The sequence below is a fragment of the Pinus tabuliformis genome, chromosome 1_1 (assembly GCF_031772625.1).
Source record: "Pinus tabuliformis cultivar Carrire ecotype Pingquan chromosome 1_1, CPIR1, whole genome shotgun sequence".
Lineage (NCBI taxonomy): Eukaryota > Viridiplantae > Streptophyta > Pinopsida > Pinales > Pinaceae > Pinus > Pinus tabuliformis.
In genome coordinates, this window is record NC_142297.1 from 620,930,722 (window position 1) to 620,942,866 (window position 12,145).

The following is a 12,145-nucleotide window of genomic DNA, read 5'->3' on the forward strand; positions in this document are numbered from 1 at the left end:
ATATAAATTCCAATAAGAAAGTTAAAGGTTGTAATCCAATAAAATAATGTAAAATTCGGTTGGCCAAATAAGGATTGCATTCAAACACCCAAGAACTTAGAAAACACATATCAAAGCTTTGGACTCCTAACTGACTTGTCAAAGCTTTAAACTCCTAACTGTGATTCCTATTCGTAAACACATGACTATAGTTATTAGATTCCAGACAGCGCATAACACTTGTTATTAGCCTCTATTTTGGAGTGAAAATTAAAAAATGACGAGCAGTAAGCAAGCAAAATCTAATCGCCATAGAAAGCGAAGCAGGGGGCATAAAATAATATATCTACAATCTCAGATACAGGTTTGCCTGTGATTTACAACTTAAAGCACCAAAGGTCAAAATTCAAAATCTACTTCACCTACCAATATTCTCTTGGCTTAAAATGACGTACTCTTCAAAAAATTGAAGAAACAAAGGCAAAATCAAAATGTGAAGCAATGAAGTGAGGGAAATAAACCAAGCAACCAGAAGACAAGAGTTTGGTGATCTTTTTGGTTGATGAGAACCCAACCTTTTTAGATGAGTACAATTTCCTTGCTTGATTGGGGTCATTTGGTAGATCAATGACAAAGTAATGACTTCTTTACACAATTTTAAGCATTAAATTAGAACTAACTTATTTGTTCGGAGGTATATATAAAGAACTAGTCTTCCCATTTGATCTTAAGCATGGAGTAAAACAGAATTTTGCGTCACACCATCGTCATGACTTCTGCTGAATGCTCAAAATTTCAACATCATACACAAAAATATCACAGAAGCCCCTGTGTTTATTTGATATATCTGATGTTTTGACCTCATATAAATAATGAAATTATATTTCCATATTAAATGTGTCGATGGCCCAAGCTATATTTAAAATAAGCACAAACAGGTTTAACTCAGCGGGTGATGAGTTCAAAACCTCCCAGCCAATATGCCATATTAATGAGCAAACACTGATATACTTTGCCATAATTTAAGCCACTTCAAAACACTTTTCTTCATTAACTCAAATTCATTATGCAACTAGTAAATTCCATAAACAACAAAATGGATGACCTATTCACTGCAATAGCCAATGCATTTTGTCGAAGGGATGAAAGAAGTCGATTCCAAGAAAATCCTCTTAATGGTTTTCTTGGGGCATCACAATAATCGAACCAGTCAAGAAGGGTTAAAGTGCTCGAAGGGTTGGCAGGCCACAGAGCTTGAAGATACCGAAGGTGTTGCGATCTATCTTTCATGGATATAAATACAAATAAGGATGGGGTTGTCCAGCTTCAAATAATTACGTATTTGTAATCTGTTGGTCTCAATATGTCGTAGACAAATTGAATATACTTGAACCTGGTATATTTCCCTAAATTCATAATTAAATTAAATCACAATAAAAAATTAATCATTTGTTTCCACAAATGATTGTAACAAATATTCTGGGGGATGAATCTCCACCCAACCATAGACTTTACTACTCTATTTCTCCTAGTAGGAAGTCACTCTTTGTAATGTCCCCACTTAACAAATTTTGCTCTTAATAGCAGGTCACTCTTTGTAATGTCCCCACTTAGCAAATTTTGCTAAGTAAATACATTTTTGCAAAATTTTGGCATTTTGGACTTAGGAAAAGTGGGTTAGGAGGGGCCCACTTGAATTTTGAAGGAAAAGGCTCCCCAAACATTAGAAGAAAGATAAATTAAGAAAGAAGTGGGATGTGGGGGCCACTCCAAAAAGGGAATTCGCACCCCTTAGGAGAAGTTCGACTTGGGGAAGAGAGAGAAGAGGGAATTTGACTTGGGGGACCCACATGGAGGAGAAAGGAGGCAACAAAGTTAAATGGAGGTGAAGAGCCTCATTTTGGGTTTTGCTAATTTGAGAATCGAACCCCCTTGTACACTTGAGTTGTTGAGCCAAGCCTACACAGTGTTGATCAGCAAAAGAGATTTCCGCAATGGAAGTGAAAATCTTCATTTTGGGTTTTTGCTAATTTGAGAATCGAACCCCCTTGTATGCTTGAGTTGTTGAGCCAAGTCTACACAGTGTTGATCAGCAAACGAGGTTTCCAAGCGGAAATCTCAACTCCATCTTCAGTGGACTCCAAGTGCCACTCTAGGGGAGATTATCATCACATCTCAGAGTTGTTCTGGGAGGATTTGCAGGTATATTCAGCCACTAATTGGAGCAGACTCGGTGCAGAAGAGGAACACACATTCCTTGGGAGAGTTAGTTTTAGAGCAAACCAGATTTTGGGCTTTTGGGGACATATTTCTTTGAGGTTTTGCTAAAGATTCCCGTGTTGGAAATATGTTGTCATTGATGGTAAAGACAAAGGTAAAGACAATGGAAAAGATTGACTAAGCAAAATATTGATGGCATAGACAAATATTGTTGGCAAAGGCAAAGCATGGCAAAGGATGACACGAGTGTTCAAAGCCACTGATGAGAAAATCAACATGGATGCAGAAGTTGCAGAAACTTTGGAGTTATTTCTATTGGAAATCAGAAAGGCAGAAAGATTTTCTTTAAGTTGATAGTTACTTGTGATATTCTTATGTTCTTATTAACTTTCTTGTGTTCTTTTAACTTAGTTCATCAAGCAATTACCAAAACCATAACATGAAGATCAAAGACACCAGATGTAGGTGGACAACCAGGGAAAAACCCTTATCTAGGGGAAAACCCAGTCAACAACTCTTCCTTTAATAGTTTCACGAGATGATCCAAGACTCCTTGACCTAGACACAAACTTCCTCCAATCACCAAGTCAGCCCTTCCTTTCTTTTGCAAATGATAATCTTCTAGCGACAACTTCAACCTGGTACTTCAATCTTGCAATATTATTGTTGTACATGCTATTTATTTTGCTTGCCAAGTGTTTGTGAAAATGGTTGCTCACTAAATGTTTGACAAAATTCGTCAAAGAAATTTTTGAAAAGTTGTGGGTATAATAACAAATTTTAGAAAATGGGATATTACAATGGTATTAGAGTTGGTTTTCCTGCCAACCTAGAGGGTTTATTTGCAGAAATGTCTTCAAACCAACAAGCAAGGTTTTCCACGTGATTCCTTCAAAATTTGAATAATATAACCTAAATTTCATAAAGATAATAGAGCAGGTTGGATTAGGGGTATCATAAAAGGAAACAAAGAAAAAAATGAAATTGAAAATTAGAAGATGACGAAGATAAAGACATCATAATTGTTGAACAAAGTCCTAGTGTCACTCCTATCAATGCAAGAGAAACAATGATTGAGGGTAAAGGTCCCCCAAGATGAATTGGGATAAGTCATACCCATTGGAGATGAAGCTAGCCCAGACTAATAATGATGCAGATATCTTGTCGTCATATAATGAGATTGTTGAGGAAAATCATGAGTGAGATTGTTGAGGAAAATCATGAGACTACAATAGTTCATGATGATTCCCAAAATGTGTGCAAAGATGATAACTCACATGTAGTTAGAGGTGTGAACTCGGACCCATCAAGTGATTTATTTCATGAAGAAGATGTTTCTCTTATTCTTATGCGCATAATTTGGAAAACCAATTGAAGGTGAACGTCGACCAAATTATGGCATCCATGAGGCATTATGACGATACAAAGGTATTAGTGGAAAATTATTGTTGGCGAAATGCAATGACACATCACAGTTTGGGAGGAAAGCCTTCACTAGCAAATTTTCAAATACTAAAAGAGGCATTGGTAGAGATTAAATATAATTACATTCACCTTCTTTCAGATATAGATCACCGACTCATGCTTGTTGAGATATACCATGATGTGCTAGAAAGGAAAGGGGAGGAAGTTGACAGGCTTATCCATGAGCTTGAGACTACCAAGGAGTCCTTGAAGAGCACTCAAATGACACTTCAAGAATCAGTGTTGCAAGTTGAGTAGATTTGTATGGGGTTGAGTTATGGGATATTCTTCATCTCCCATGACAGACAGTCAGTAAACTATGGCAACCATCACACAAGAGGATGTTAGGGGCACTCATGATTGGATAGAGGAGCCTCATGTGATATTTGAGCATGAGGAGAACCCAAATGAACAGACATTTATAGAGAAGTATATCCTAGAGGGTTTTGATTATGCATTCATGGGATGTGGAGACAAGTATATTTCAGATGAGGATACATCCATCTAGGATCCAAGTTCATTTGACATGAGTGGAGTATCCAAACGAGGATACATCCATCTAGGATCCAGGTTCATTTGACATGAGTGGAGTGGATACTAGAAGTTGAGGTTGCCATTGGGAACTAGGTGTGGCTTTCCATCATATGCTAGAGGTGCAATATGATTATGGCATTGATGGGGTGATTGATCCAGTGACGGAGGGTACATGTTCCTTCTCATTTCCATTAGGAATGTGAAGACTACAAGAGATGCCCTGACACATCATTCATGCATGGGGTTGCAGGGTGGTCAGTCTACCTTGCAAGAGTTATTAAGATGATATGGCATTGGTATGTCACCAAGAAAGTCATTGTATGGAGACAATGCTCTTCCATTGACGTATTAGGCGTAGGAGACATCGAGGATCAGTGCAACAGTAGCATTTCCCATTAGCATGTGAGGATTTATGTCGCTCTTGTTTACTAGGACAATTTAGGAGATGTGACTCACATCACAGTGGGTTCACTAGCATAGTGGAAGAACCATTGGCACATGTAGGATACCAAATGATACCTGGGTGGTATGGAAATAGGCAGTGATGCACAATACAATGTTATGTAGAGGAGCGTAGGAATATGTGATTGCATGCAATAGTGTACAATGTTGCACAATGGGATCTTGGAGCGTTACTTCCTAATAGGGACTTCAAGCATACCATTGTGTGTAGCTTACCCAAGATTGATGAGGAGACAAATGAGCATCTCTTGCTTATACCCATAGTGACTCACCTATTTCTCTTCCATATTGCTTAAAGTCATAGAGGATCTAGTCGTTGTTCCTTGATGCTCTCATCACAAGCAACAAGATGTGAGAGGCTCACCTCAAACACTTGGATGAGACACACTGCATCAGGAGAGAAATTTTCTGGTTGAGTCATATGGTCGGTGCACAAGTTGATGGATATAGGGTTAGGGATGGCATGAGCTTCTACAAAGTTAGCATATGTTCCATCCCTGAATTCACAATTAGGCATATGATCACGAGGGCACTGCATGACATGCGGTAAGACATTTTGAGGCATTACATGAGCACAAGGCACAACAAATGGTAGACCTCTTTACAGGGCATGTAGGCCCTAGACAATATTTGGGTGCATCATCAGTTGACGAGGTAACAGAGTGAAGGGATCTCTACTTGAATGGTTCATGAGGCACAATACTTTCTAAGGTTTTGCAAATGGGGTAGCAAGCTAAGTGGGCTTGATTGTGGGGAAAACTCCACAGTTAAGTGCGCTTGAGCCAGAGGCAATCTGGGATGGGTGACCTCCCGGAAGTCCTGGTTACCGGGTGCAAGCCCCGGAAGTGATGATTGATGCTATGTGATTCATTTCACTAGTTTCAATCCCACTTCTTCACCCCTGTGAGCATCACCCGATGCAATGAGTGCTAAGTGAACAATTCAAAAATCATGAGAAATTAGTCAGTTACGACTACCTCTCATGGAAATGGTCATACGTTAATGACTTACTTAACGCAGTTGAATCCCAAAAAACAAATCTAATATAATGCACTGCGTAAACCCCTAATACTTAGAGTTTGTTGTATTATATGGAAGGAGAAGGGAAATTTAGCGGAAATTAGGTTGATTATCGATACATGGTGTCCATCTATTGCATATAGGGATCAGAGGAGAGGCACAAATGGGTTCCAACAACTATCAGTATTATGAAACAGTCAGTAGAGATTGGGAGTTGTGATATGGTTGAAGGATCCAAGCATCCAGTTGGTTGTTAGATCACTATTCTCAATGAGTTGGGATATAATAGAAAGTGATATAGTTGATTTTGGGGTTGACATGTGGAGGATTTCGGAGGACTCCACCATGCGACGATGCAAATTTCCCCTGTTGTTGCTCAGGATCGAGTATAGTTGTGTATGACCTCGTTGAGATGCCTTGGCAGGATGTGCTTCATGGTTGTGGGTTCGGACCTTACAAATATTTTGGCATATAGTACCAGGTGAGGAGGATTCTATATGAGCACGATGGGTATTTATGTATAACCAGAATGGCAGAACGACAACATGGCAATCTCTTTTTGAGATTAGCATGGGACCTTGGCATTACAAGGCTTGGAAGTTCAGCTACCATTAGAGATGAGATGGTTTTTACAAGGGGGGGCCGATGGTCATTCAAATCTTCTATTGGACATCAGTTTCGTGGAGCGTTTCACTTCTCAGTGATTTGTTGATATTTTGGAGCGCCTCACTAGTATGGTAGTGTGATAAGTAGGAGGAGGCTGTGGTTAGTCCATGTGGAGGAGGAATATTGTCAACAAGAGTTGGATTATAACTTCCACAGTTCACTCTTGAGGTACATGAGATTCATTAGTTCACTCTTGAGGTACATGAGATCGGTTTTCTGATAGAGCAACTTCTCGAGGAGATGACCAAGGTTTTGGATTTTCGAGATGCTCTACTTATTAGCAGTATGCAGAGGGCCTCTAGTGTTTATGCTTTGTTGGGGAGTGAGAGGGGCAAGGAATGCTTCATGATGATTAGGATGGTTTGGGACCCCGCTATCATGAGATCCATTCATGTTTGGGAAGTACAATGGTCTGGAGTGGCGCAGTGCCACATTTGGGACCCTGGTATTAGTTTGGATCCACTTGCAAAGCAACAACATGTGATGACATTACATGAAAAGAAGCAATTTTGGGGAGGGGAGTCTGTAATGTCCCCAAATTTTAGATTTCCGTGTCGTGAGATTAGGAAGCATGTACAAAGCTTATTTCAGCTACGTCACGGAAGCAGGTGATGAGCCCCAATTTTTGGTAACAATTTGGGCTCATTTGACCTACTTACCTTGCTCAACCCTTCATCTTTTATCACTTATGCATCATTTCTTAGTATATTCGTGTTATTTGTAGGAAGAAGGGCAGGCATTATTCCTATGTGACTAATACATGATGATTTCAGGTTTTTTTGACATTAAATGGAGCAAAGACCACGCAGATGGAGACAAGGAGACAGCAAAGGTGGCATTGCAGGTTTATAGGGAGGTTGTCTACAGCCTTGAATGACCTCCCTCGTGATCTCCACCCTAACTCCGAGCTCCAACAGCTATCCCCACCGAGCTAAAAGGCAGCCAACGGATTCTACAGGAATAGCAGTTTACTTTCAGTTGGACAACCAAGCTCCACTAATTGAGGAAGCCAGCTTGGTCCTCATCATGTATAAATATTGAGGCCGTAGCCTTTGATAGGAGCTTTTTGAACTCTTGAACTATTGTTGCAATTTCTAAGCACGAGCTACAGCTCGGTTTTTGCTTTTTGTAAGCCAGTTTTGGCATGTTGTTAGACTCATGGTTATGATCTTTTAATAAAGGCAGGCAGATTTGGATTCAATCCTGAGTTCTTAAGAGGAGCTATAGCTCTCAGGTTAGGGCCCAACCTGAGAGCAATAGACCTCCTTTTCCTTGTATTGTTACTTGTCTTTCCTTTCAGCACTTCATTTCTTTGCTTTGTCATGCATTTGGAAAACACAGTCTGCTGATTTAATTTCTTTAATGTGATTGAGTAGGATTAGTTTATGGTTAAAGTGATTTCAGTAGCTTAGATTAGAGTTGGAGGATTAGAATTCATTAGAGCTCCAAGAAAAGGTTGATAGTGCTCTCACTGCCATCTCTGTTTAGAGATTGGGGGTGTAGACCGTACCAACCACCAAAAAACGCAGTCTTATACGTTCATGCAAGCTGCAACACAATCATTTCAGTCATAGAACCGTCCATGCATTCTGATCTTAAGCAATACTTTTTCGTTCCAACACCATGCACGCTTTCTCTCCAAAGTTTACATTGTTGTTCGTTGGTTTAATAACACAGTTAGAATAGGTGGATGAATTCTCGGTTTTGTGCAGGACATAGAGGATTTGTTTCATTTACACTGCGCAGCATCACTCTGTTATCTTCTTCTTCTTCTCAACCGCGCCTAAGCCACCTGCTCAACCTCTGTTCAGCTCGTTTGCCTTCCAACTCTTCTACTGTTCACGTAGCTCCATCTTTTTGACTTTTCATTGCTTCCACCCTTCTATCCACCAACCAACTTTACCCACTCTTTCTCCATCTCATCTCTCTGTCCCTGAGCCATCACAAGCTCCCTTTTCATCCTACCTATCCACCCATACAGCTCCTTCACTCCTCCATCACCCAAAACTCCAACTGCAGAACATCCTGTAGAAGTTAGCAGACTTCCTGTAGAAATCCCGAGCTTCCTGTAGGATCCCCTGCAGACATCCTGTAGAAGCCTGCAACCTCGGTTTCCAAGCACCTGAACGTTGGGACTTCTGTGGAATGATGTTAGGGATCCCCTGGAACCTCTCCTAGCCCTCCTGACCTTTCCCAAACCTTCCTTCCCTTCGAACTGCCCCTGCACAGTCAAAATCAAATAAGAAACAAAATCATAATAACTCCAACCACTTAAGCAAAAATATAAAAACAATGTTCTCTTCAATGGAAGTAGTTTAAATTCATGCATCTCATATCACTAGAAGTAATGGCATCATTTTTAGGAGTTACATTCCCATCGTTGCATTGTAAGGATTAAGCTAGTCAGATTAGGGTTTACTAGGGTTTCCATGTTTGGTTGGCTTTCAGTTCATTCTTGCAAAGTAGGTTAATTTCCTTTAATATAGTCTTCGTTCATCATTTAGAAAGCTTCTTCTAAGAACATATAGAAGTTGGCTTAAGCCCTAGCAGACTTGTGCCAGCTGACCAAGTGACAGCTGCGACAAGAGCTAGTACTTGTGCATACAGCACCGTCGCTTCCAAGTTTGTTACGAACTACTGGGTTGATAAAATTAGAGAAGGAAGCTCCAGGAGTTGTAGCATTATTGCTACAATACTGGAGCCCACCATCTTTTTGGCGCCGTTGCCGGGGAAGCGTCAGAGTATTAGTAATTGTTGCTTTTCTTCTATTTTCCTACTCTCTTATTCTGCTAAGTAGTTTATTTCATTTCCATTCTGCAAAAGTAGCATAGCCATTTCCTGCTTTCATAGATTAACATTTCAATTCCGCAATTTCATTTCTGCAAGCATAGATTAGCATTTCAATTCTGCAAGCATAGACTAGCATTTCCATTCCTGCAATTTCATTTGAGCAAAGTAGATTAGTTCTTTCCTGCTTTCAATTCAATTCTGCATCTTTATTTCAGTAAGATAGTTAGTTGTAGATCAATCTGTTTCAGTTTTGCAGGTACCAAAGAAAAAAGAACAAAAGCAATCAAAAAAAAAGTCTTTCCATTTCATGCCTCGTAGGAATCGAGATAAAACAGGCAAATTCTTACCCAATACCCCCACCACATCACTGAGTCACCCTTCTCTCTTCTTCGGTGACAGTGATCCAGAAGAACCTATAGGAGAACCTCCTGAGATATACGAAGATCCTATAGCAGAAGAAGAATTAGAGACCATCCCATCTGAAGCTATGGCTGACAATAGAGGAGAAGATGAGAGAATAGAAGGTGCCTTCCCCATCCGAGAGACCAATGGAGACATGAAAATGAAAAACATTAGTCCCTCCGCTCTACCTCACTTCCATGGACTGACTACTGAAGATCCTGATACCTTCCTGTTTGAGTTTGTTGTCCTTTGTAGAACCTATGACTATACTGAAGATGAACAGAAGCTGAAAATCTTCCCTTCAACTCTTAAGGATGCAGCATTACGCTGGTTCATGGGCTTACCTGGGAATAGTATCACTACTTGGGCTCAGATGCAGCAAGCTTTCAATACCAAGTACCGGGACTACTGTAGGTCCAAGGAAACCAAGGGAGAAATCTTTCGGATGACCATGGGAAATGATGAGTCCTTAGAGGATTATGAGGAGAGGTTCCAACTTAGCTATAAGCGGGCCAGGTGCACACTTGACCCTGAATCCCTCAAGTTGGTCCTGCTCCGAGGAGTCCCTGAAGACCTCTTAGATACCCTTCACATGTTAGCTGGGGGGATATTTACCAACTGCCTTATGAGGACATCAAGACTGTGTTTAGAAACCACTCCAGGGCAGCTCGGAAACGAGGTAGAGGAAACCTCCTCTCAGCTGGTGTCCCTTTCTCCAAACATGAGTTTGCAAATCAATTAGAAGATCTTAAGAGTGAGGTGAGATAGACCATTGCCATGCAACTGGACACATTCAGGATCCAGCAGAAGAAGGAAGAAGCTGAGAGAGCCTTGGCTATCTTCTGCCCTAGATGTACAAGGAGACACCCTAAGAACGAATGTCCATTGCATTCGGTTGAAGTGTGTTTCGTTTGTGAGGAGGACCATCCCACAAACCAATGTCCAACCTTACCTGGATTTAAAGCCATGTACCAAGGGACAGAAGCTCCCACTGAACCTCTCTATTTCCTCAACCAAAGAAGGCCACAAGGAGCTAGACCTTACCTGCAGGGGATGCAAGGGGCACCCCAAGCTTATTACAGCCCCAACCAATCGACTCCTATGCCTTCCTGGGGTCCCCCTGCTCATCCTTCCTGGTCTATGCCTCCTCCATGGGCTTACCCACCTCAGTACCCTACTCAACCCACTACTCATTCATATCACTCTCATGCCCAGCCACAGCCTCAGTGGAATGCACCTCAGTCGGGGTGGAGGCCCCAATACAACACTCCTCCCGCCAATTTGCCTCCACCACCAGTTCAACCTCAACCATTATCTCCTGCTCCTCCAAGGCAACCTCAAATACCTGCTCAACCGAACCCGAACCCCAACAATAGACAGGCCTAGCAGGTATACACTGGGGAAACATCATGCCCTACTTATGTTGTGGAGACAGGAGATCAATCTTCGATCTGGAAAGACTCTTCCGGATCGCCAACCTCCTCCCCCAGAGGATGAGGAAGATAAACAGGAAAGTGAACCAAAGGCTATTCCACCCTTTCCTGAGAGACTAACAGCCACCACACAACCCAACCCAGAGGAGGATGAGCTTCTGGGTGAGCTCAAGCAGTTGTGTGTGAAAATACCACTTCTCCAAGCCATCAAGGATGTGCCAATATACAACAAAATGGTTAAGGAAAAATGTTTCAAACACCCAGGCAGGCGAAAGAGAGATGCTTCAACCATCAATGTCTTAGGACAACTGTCTGACCTTATGTTAGGACAAGTCATCTACCCAAAGTATCTAGATCCTGGGAGTCCTGTAGTAGATGTCCACATCAATGGCACCATCATACCTCACACCCTGATTGATTTGGGGGCTGCCATTAATGTGATGACCAGGGATACCATGCTCAAACTCAATCTTCACGGTTCCTTGAGGAAGACCTCGACAGTCCTGCAACTTGCAGATCGCTCCACGGTGACTCCCGAAGGGATTGTGGAGGATGTCTTGGTCTCTGTCGACTCTTGGGAATACCCTGCAGGACTTCTTGGTTCTGCAACCCAAGGCAAAGCTTACTGGATATCCTCTTATTTTGGGAAGGCCTTGGTTAGCCACTGCAGATGCTTACATAAGTTGTCGTGCAGGAAACATGACCATAAAAAATGGTCCTATGTCCAAGCAGCTAGTCCTATACCCTCCTGCCCAACCCTCCTTAGAGCATGACTTACCACTTTGGTTGGAGGAAGGAGAAGAGGATGAGGTGTATTCAACATCTTTGTACACCCTAGATACCACTAGAAGAGACCCCCCAACCGAGGATGACTTGATTGAGACCTTGATCCAGAATCCACCTTCCAGTGCACTATCCTTAGAGAAATTGGTGGAGGATGCCCAAGCCAGCACCTTAGTGGATCTTTGTACAACCAACCCTGTCACTCCCAGAGTAAAAAATGTGGAGTTCGGCCCTGAGAGAACGTTAAAGATCATCTCCTCCCTATCTCCTTCCCAGGAAAAGGTTGTGTAGCCTGTTGGCTAGCCATCTAGATGCTTTTGCTTGGAGCTATAAGGAGATGAAAGGAGTCCATCCTTCGGTCTGTACCCATCACATATACATCAAAGAGGATT